Source organism: Rhagoletis zephyria, unplaced genomic scaffold (assembly GCF_001687245.7).
Source record: "Rhagoletis zephyria isolate East Lansing unplaced genomic scaffold, Rhagoletis_zephyria_1.1 Rzeph_scaffold_00191, whole genome shotgun sequence".
Lineage (NCBI taxonomy): Eukaryota > Metazoa > Arthropoda > Insecta > Diptera > Tephritidae > Rhagoletis > Rhagoletis zephyria.
Window position 1 is genome coordinate 399,569 of NW_016157275.1, and position 9,184 is coordinate 408,752.

Genomic DNA, 9,184 nt, shown 5'->3' on the forward strand with positions numbered 1-9,184 from the left:
CACTTATGGTTACATGTGTATATCTTGGTAACCGCTGCACCAATTTCTTCCAAACTTGGCACAGTTCTTGGCCTTGGTACAGCATACCAAATGGCCGAAAATTTTTAAAATCGGACAATAAACACGCCCACATCCCATATAACGGTAATTTGGAGAAATACGAAATCTTCGATAAATCAGTGAATATTAAAGCTAATTTATTCAAAATTGACGTTTGGAACAATTCTTTACCAAGAAATACGCTTATGATAAATTTTTGGAAAATGGGCGTGGCACCGCCCACTTATAATCACATATATGTATCTCGGTAGCCCTTCTACCAATTTGTTTCTACCAACTTGTACCAAACCCGGTATGGTTATTGTGCTTGCCACATACAAGCAAAACGTTGAAAACTATTGAAATCGGACTAAAATTACGGCCGCTTTTCATATAACGGCAAATTTCAGAAATGCTTGAAACTTTAATATTTCGAAGTTTAATTTACTCAAAATTGATACACCCTGGCTTACCATGTAGCGGTAGCTTTCGGAAAGGTGAAAATCATAAATTTAATACTTGCGCCGGGTTTTTAATGTTCGGCTCCGCCCGAACTTTGACTTTCTTACTTGTTTTATAATGAAAATATTTTGTGAATAGTATTTAATATAAACAGGTTGTTATGCATGTATATATGCACATATGTGTGTATGTATGCTTGTCATATTGTAACACAAAAATATTTTGCAAAGCAAACATTTTAATAAAATGAAAGGTTATTTTACCACTACCGTAACAAATAAATTTTTTCATATGCCATGACAGAAAAGATTCTGTAGCTTCAAAACCATTTTACAGATATTAAAACTAATATCATTTTTGAATTCAGCAGCCAAAATTTTTTCAGAAATTACTTTGTTTTTGCTAGAATCCAAAAATCACACACTGTGCGGCGGCGAGGACTTGATAAGGTGCATGCATCAACTCTTGTGCAGAATATGGTCAGATGAACGCATGCCGGACGACCGGAATTTAAGTGTACTCTGCCCAATCCACAAGAAAGGCAACCCTGCCATTCGCGCCAACTACCGCGGGTTCAGCCTGGGTACAAGGTCATATCGAGCGTATTGTGTGAAAGACTGAAGCCCACCGTCAATGAAATGTTTGGGCCTTATTAGTGTGGCTTTAAACCTGGGAAATCCATCATAGACCAGGTATTCAAAATACGCCAAATTTTGGAAAAGACCCGCAAGAAAAGGACCACCTATTTGCCGACTTTAAAGCCGCTTTCGATAGCACTAAAAGGAGTTGCCTATAGTGATGGGCGAAATAGCGATTTTTCAATATCAGTGAAAAGAGTGATTGCGATTTTTAAATAACAGTGGTTTTTTATGGCTATTGCGATCGCTTGTTTTTTTAATAACACATAACTGTGTAATAGTTCTAGTAAATGATGGCAAATCAGTGTTGGTAGATGTAGGGATTTCAGTCGGAAAAATTAGTGTAGGGAAAAGAGGGAAAGGCCTCATTTATTCGCTCAAAAGCTGCCATATTTCACTTCGTTTTTATTACTCGTTGTTACAAATTTTTAAATAAAAAACTGAAACGCAAATTAACGTTGAAAACGTTAATTTAAAGCAATAGTGCAACGGTAATGAAAAAACGCAAGATACATACGAGCAAAATCATCATTCGCAACTTCTGTGGACTAGCCAGATGAGTTTTTTTTTTTTACAGTGAAATATCATGCGAGTAGAAAAATCATCAATCACTGATATTGTGGCCTAGCAGTAGCAATCACTATAAGCGATTTTAAATGACAGTGATAAAATCACCGGTAGTGAAATATCGCTCATTACTAGCTGCATATACGCGGTTTATTTGGCATCCCCCCAAAACTCATACGGCTGTGTAAAATGACGTTGAGAAATACCACCAGCTTCGCCAGAATTGGGAAAGACCGCTCCGAGCCGTTCGCCACCAAACGGGGTTTCAGAAAGCGTGACTCCCTTTCATGTGACTTCTTTAATCTGATGTTGGAGAAAATAATAAGAGCTGCAGAACTGAACTGCTCAGGAACAATTTACTACAAGAGCGTGCAATTGCTGTCATATTCCGTTGACATCGACATCATCGGTAACAAAAACCGCGAAGTCTGTTCTGCCTTTTGCAAGTTGGATAGCGAAGCAAAGCGAATGGGTCTGGTGGTAAACGAGGACAAGACGAAGTATCTCCTGTCATCAAACAAACAGTCATTCGCGCCTTGGCATCCACGTCACTGTTGACAGTTACAATTTCGAGAAAGTAGAGAATTTCGTTTACTTGGGAACCAGCATTAACACCGATAATAATGTCAGCATTGAAATCCAACGTAGAATCACTCTTGCCAACAAGTGCTACTTTGGACTGAGTAGGCAATTCAGGAGTAAAGTCCTCTCTCGACGTACGAAAACCACGCTCTATAAGTCACTCATCATGCCCGTGCTGGTATATGGCGCAGAAGCATGGACAATGACAACATCCGATGAGGCGGCTTCTGGAGTGTTTGAGAGAAAGATTTTGCGGAAGATTTACGGGCCTTTACGCGTTGGCGACGGCGAGTAGCGCAGAAGATGGAACGATGAGCTGTGAGCTTTACAACGACATGGACATAATGCAGCGAATTAAAATACAGCGGCTCCGCTGGCTTGGCCATGTCGTTCGAATGGACAACAACGCTCCAGCTCTGAAAGTATTCAACTCGGAACCCGCTGGTGGTAGCAGAGGAAGTCGGAGGTCCCCACTGCGATGGAAAGATCAGGTGGAGAAGGACTTGTTCACTTGGCGTTGTCAATTGGCGTCAGTTGGCACAGAAGAGAAACGACTGGTGTGCTTTGCTGAACTCGGCCAAAATCGCTTAAGCGGTTATAGCGCCAAATAAGAGGAAGAAGGAGGGAATCGCGTTGATTGTTAGTGATTGACAATTACTTTTATATGGAAGAAAATGCATAGCACCGTCAGCAAAATAACATAAACATTAAATAAACAAAAGATAAATAGCAAAAACTGGTCAAAATGTCACTTAACTTAACAAGCTGACTATACTTAAGTGCATATAATATATTTATAAATTTATTTATTTGAATCTCCAACATTATTCTGGAATGTACCAGAATTTTTCATGTTGTTTACCGCTAAGAAAACTTTTGGCATCCGAACACTTTCGAGAGCAAATGATTTGATTTGCTTTGCCGAAGTACCAGCGAAGCATCACTCAATCGTCAATTATCGTAAGATCCCAATAAACACCAAAAAAATATTTCTCCAACCGTGGAGAAATTCATAGTTCTCAAGTTGATATCCAACATCATTCTCGAACTCATCTCTAACCAACGCGCAGATAAATAGGTAAAAATGATAGAGATACGAATTTTTAATTACCAAGTGAAAAACTAAAGCTATATAAAGGGGAAAACTACCAAGGAAAAGTAAATAATCTTCAAAGTATCCTCAAATATTCTTGAAAGAAAATAAAACGCGAAGTGAATCAAGTGGCAAAATTACTGTCGGACTGTATACTGTGAAGTGAATTATAGTAATACGATATTGAGTAACTACATAATACAAAAGGAGTAATAAAATGAAAAACTAATATTTAAATTCATCTATATATGTCGTTTCAATCAAAAAGCTATAAGGTATTTTACTATTTCAATTTCAGTATTTCAATGGGAGACCAATTGGAGAATTACATTGGAGTTCAAGTTGAGAACTAGCATTTTCTCAACTTGAGAAACCGTCTTTTTTTCATACAAAGAAAAATGCCCTGTTGAGAAACAACATTGGAGATTTGAGAAATACCTTAGTTCTCAACTTAACTTCAAGTTGAGCTCAAACCTAAATGTTTATTGGGATGCATGAAGACGATGATAGTATACATGTGTCGACGGCGCAGCAAGTAGCAGTTTGAAGACCAATTACGTGTGTTTGGAAAATCAAAAAATGCCCACCTCTGGTATAAACTATTAGTCTGTTCCTTTGAACTTCGGACTAAAACCTGTGGAACTGTCAAACTGCGATTTTACTCTCTCAAGTGAGAGTAAAAGGAGAACAGATGCAGAAGTGTACGGGAACGCAAAAAGCACTATTTCCTGTAAAACCGTCAGTCGGTTTCTTTACATGTCATTTGTACAACACTGATTTGGCTGAAATATCACTAAATAATTATTAAAATCTATACATATTCAAACATTTCGTTGTTTACTTCCATTTTTTTTACAAATATAAGGTTCTTTGCTTTCACCGCTTTTTGTTTTTGTTTGCACAAGCAAATCAGCTGATCGTTTGACACTTTTCATGAACTTACAGGAAAAAATACTCCGGACTAAATCCTATAACTTCTGACTAGGAACAGTTGCTCAGTTACTCTCTCAAAAGTGTTCCAACTTACAGGTTTTATGTCAATAGGAACGACTTCCTGTAAGTTCTGACTAAATCCTGTAAACCGGACTGCTATGGGAACAGACTATATAAGTGAATAAAATCGAGGGCATGCCTTATCTTTGAGCGTGATCATGTCATGGTTGTGTGTGTGCATTCTGGTTTTAAAATAACTAAATATGTTAATTGAATTTGTGCGAATGTTTTTATGCGATTGCTACAACCATACATAAGTGTATGTTAGATGTGACAAGCAGCGTTGCCGTTTTGGTCCAATTGGACCAAAATTGGTATCTTCATTCTCCTTTGGTAGTTTGGTTGGTTTGATGAAGCTTTTGGTAGGCAAATATGCTTTGAAAAGTCAATCAAATTGAGCATTAAAATTTCTTCTTTTACTTTGCGTTTACACGTTGAAAACATTGCATTCACTTTTCTAACACGTATAAGTTTTCTTTGTTTTTTTGTAAATTTTACTAAGCACAAAATTTTCTGCAAACAAAAACTGACTTCCCAAGATGTGATCGATCAGCTGTTGAAATTGAACGAAAATTTGCCTATCGTCTTGAAAGAAAAATTGGTGATAGGCAATTTGCAAAGTGTGAGTGTATGCAAAACGAAACAAAATTTGGATTTATTGAAATACATAAAATGTCAGATTTTGTTTTTTCAAACATAAAAGTTTATTGATATGATTATAATTGTTCTCAAACACCATAAACAATATTATACTGTCAAATTGTGTAGTTAAAAACCCCGTAAATTCAAAAAGTTTCGTTTTAATGATGAACAAAAATTTGGTAGTTTGGAAACTGATTTGGTAGGCGTTTTGGTACCTAAAAATAAACTCAAGTGGCAACACTGGTGGCAAGCGCAAGCTCTTTTGGAAAGTCTGTCAAACTCAGGAATTTCCCAGAATGATCGCTAGCGAAGTTGCCTTGTGTGACAAGTGCCTTTCGCAAGAAGTTTTGCCTACTTACACAGTGAAAGCAGAACCCAGTAGAAATCGGTTGTATGCATTCTTGAAGGATGATTGCTATATGAGTGAATTAGTGTGAACAATTCATGCGTAGTCATGAATTTCTACGAATAAATTCAAATTCTAGCGAATTGCAAGCGAATGTACGTTCTCGTTGTTTTAAGTACATTTCCTGATAAATTTGAAGTGGAATTTTTGTAATATTTTCAGTCCTGTACAAAAATTTTAGTGAACGGACGTGTTGTGCGATACTATTTTCAGCACAAACGGGCTTTTACAAGATAAGCATTTGCATATGTAAGTGCTACTTGTTTGTATGTCCCCGTATATTAAAATGTATCAGAAAAGTAGCATTTACATATGGGGATATTGTAAGAATGCTTTAATACTGTTCCATTAATGTATTTTTGTATGTTTGAAACATTAATACAGCTATATGCATACAGCAGTAGTACAAGTTTATGATTAAGGTACGCATACGCTCTGAAAAACCACGCGTGCTAAATGGAAATGAAGGTTCATTTATACTGGCATGTATCCACAGTAGCAAGCTCATGCAACCAACAGCGATGTTGTATGCTTAAGATTTCTACTGGGAAGATTCTGCTTTCAACAGTGCTTAATACATACTTACGCTGATATGAGAAGTAATGACCTGAAAAGTTTTGAACAAGATGCTCAAAACATTAATATTCATAAAGGGCACGTATATTTGGGCATTAGGGCAAATGGCTTTCCATACAGCTTTTAGCGCCTTTAAATGAGTAGACTTATATACATGCATAACAGGAGAATAAAGTAATTACACGTATTTTCGATATTTAGTTCGCATTAGCAGAAAACACTTATAGAGAAAGCGCTTGCATCGCCACGTCTAACCACACCCATTGAATATCGCTGACGACACAGTCAGATTTGTCTTTCAATTTCCTCACACACATTGCTTGTCAAAAATCATCAAAATTGGAAGCCATTGCGTAAGCTGCATTCAATTTGAGAAGCAATTTCATTATCAACATGCCTTCTTCAAGAAAACAATGTAACTAACTAGCTTCTGAAGACCATTTTCCATTTTAATTCCATTGTAGATTAACATTTTAGCATGCATAAGTTTAGTATTTTTTTATTTTCACAAAATTCGCATGCCAATGCTGAAAAGCTGATCACAATTTAAAGCAAAATTGAAACCAATTGAAAGGGAAAAATTGAAAGCAAGTTGCCCATTCAAGCAATAAATAAGAGTGTGTTAGTGAAAAAATGTTAGAGTATTGAAAGGGGAGAATTGAATGTGTAACGGCCAGGTTATACATCGTACATATCGCAAATGACTTTCACAGGGTGATTGTTAGGTTTGTCGTCAAACCTTGGCCTGTTACCCCAAAAAAAGCGAATATAAAATTTTATAAAACACGGAAATTACAGTTTTACAGTTTTTGTTTCGTTATGCATTATCATAGGTGGCATACCCGGTGCGTATTAGAGTTGTCTCTTTATATGAATTCTATATATATTTTTTTTTTGTGTGGCCAAATCACTGGTTGCCTCCGAAGAACGGAAATTACAATTCAGGAAANAAGTACCTTTTTCGGTTAAGTGCACAAGTTTTTCGTGCAAAGAAGGATGTCCACCTAAGCAAAATATACTGTATTGAAGTTTCAAGCACNGTGATTATAAGTGGGCGGTGCCACGCCCATTTTCCAAAAATTTATCATAACCGTATTTCTTGGTAAAGAATTGTTCCAAACGTCAATCTTGGATAAATTAGCTTTAATATTCACTGATTTATCGAAGATTTCGAATTTCTCTAAATTACCGTTATATGAGATGTGGGCGTGGTTATTGTCCGATTTTAAAAATTTTCGGCCATTTGGTACGCTGTACCAAGGCCAACAACTGTGCCAAGTTTGGAAGAAATTGGTGCAGCGGNGGGCGGTGCCACGCCCATTTTCCAAAATTTTATCATAAAAGTATTTCTTGGTAAAAAAAATTGTTGCAAGTATCAATTTTGATTAAATTAGCTTTACTTTAAATTATATTTACTGATTTATCAAAGATTTGGTATTTCTCTAAATTACAGTTATATGGAATGTGGGCGTGGTTATTGTTCGATTGTAAAAATTTTCGGCCATTTGGTACGCTGTACCAAGGCCAACAACTGTGCCAAGTTTGGAAGAAATTGGTGCAGCGGTTACCAAGATATACACATGTAACCATAAGTGGGCGTGGCTACGCCCATTTTCAAAAAATTTATAATATTCTTAATTTTCGTCTAAAAGTTATTGTAAATGTAAATTTTGAGTGAATAATCTTCAGTAGTTATTAAAATATCGCAGTTTTCGTATTTCCGAAAAATACCGTTATATGGGAGGTAGGCGTGGTTATTGTCCGATTTTAAAAATTTTCGGCCATTTGGTACGCTGTACCAAGGCCAACAACTGTGCCAAGTTTGGAAGAAAAAAAANCATAAGTGGGCGTGGCTACGCCCATTTTCAAAAAATTTATAATATTCTTAATTTTCGTCTAAAAGTTATTGTAAATGTAAATTTTGAGTGAATAATCTTCAGTAGTTATTAAAATATCGCAGTTTTCGTATTTCTGAAAAATACCGTTATATGGGAGGTAGGCGTGGTTATTGTCCGATTTTGCCCATTTTCAATATCATCCGTCCTACGCCCAAAAGAAGTACACGTACCAAGTTTCGTTAAGATATCTTAATTTTTGCTTGAGTTATCGCGTGCACAGGCGGACGGACAGACGGACGGACGGGCGGACGGACAGAGAGTCACCGTTGAATCGATTTCTTTTTTCATTCTGATCATTTATGTATACATTTGTCTATATCTATCTCGATTCGTTTTGCCTGTTACAAACAACCGTTATGTGAACAAAGTTATAATACCCTTGTGCACAAGTGCGCTCGGGTATAAAAAAGGAAATTGTNTTCGTTTTGCCTGTTACAAACAACCGTTATGTGAACAAAGTTATAATACCCTTGTGCACAAGTGCGCTCGGGTATAAAAATAAAAAGAGCCAAAATGTTCTAAGCAAAGAAAAAGTAAAAAGAGCCGCACTTTGCTCAGCAAAGAGCCGCGTTTGGCTCAAAGAGCCGCGTTTGCGCACTGTTGGTATATACCAGCGTTGGGCAGAGAGAGCTTTTACTCTGCTCGCCTCTATACAAAATGTATAGAAAGCTTAAAAGAGCTTCGCCCGCGGGCAAGGCAGTGCCCATCAGTGGTATATACATACTTTGCTGAGCGAAGTGCGGCTCTGTTTACAAGCTTTTATTTAACTTCAATTGTATGTATGTNGGTACAATAATTACAGGTATTGTCTTCCCAGAGAGCGCATATTCCGATCAATGGTACAATTCTTAAAGGTGNTGTGTTCGTCGGCGAGACGAGCAAAACTGGCGACACAAGCAAGGCTTGCAGACCGGCAAGACATGTCATGCTAGTGACAAAAACGACTAGAAAAAAAAATGGTGAAAATGAAGTTGAAAGAAAGGTTGAGAATGAAGGAAAATGTTTTTANGCCCCCGGAGTGTGTTCGTCGGCGAGACGAGCAAAACTGGCGACACAAGCAAGGCTTGCAAGACCGGCAAGACATGTCATGCTAGTGACAAAAACGACTAGNATGTTGATTCTTTTACTTTTAGTTGGCTTTGCTTTTGGTTTTCGCTCAATGCGTCTAATGGAAATAAAGAAACCACATTTGGTCTTTTGTTCAGAGACTTGTACGGCTGAAGACTTAACAAATCAAGAGTTACAGATTACAACATACAAACTCGTTAGATGTGACTCACATAACGGG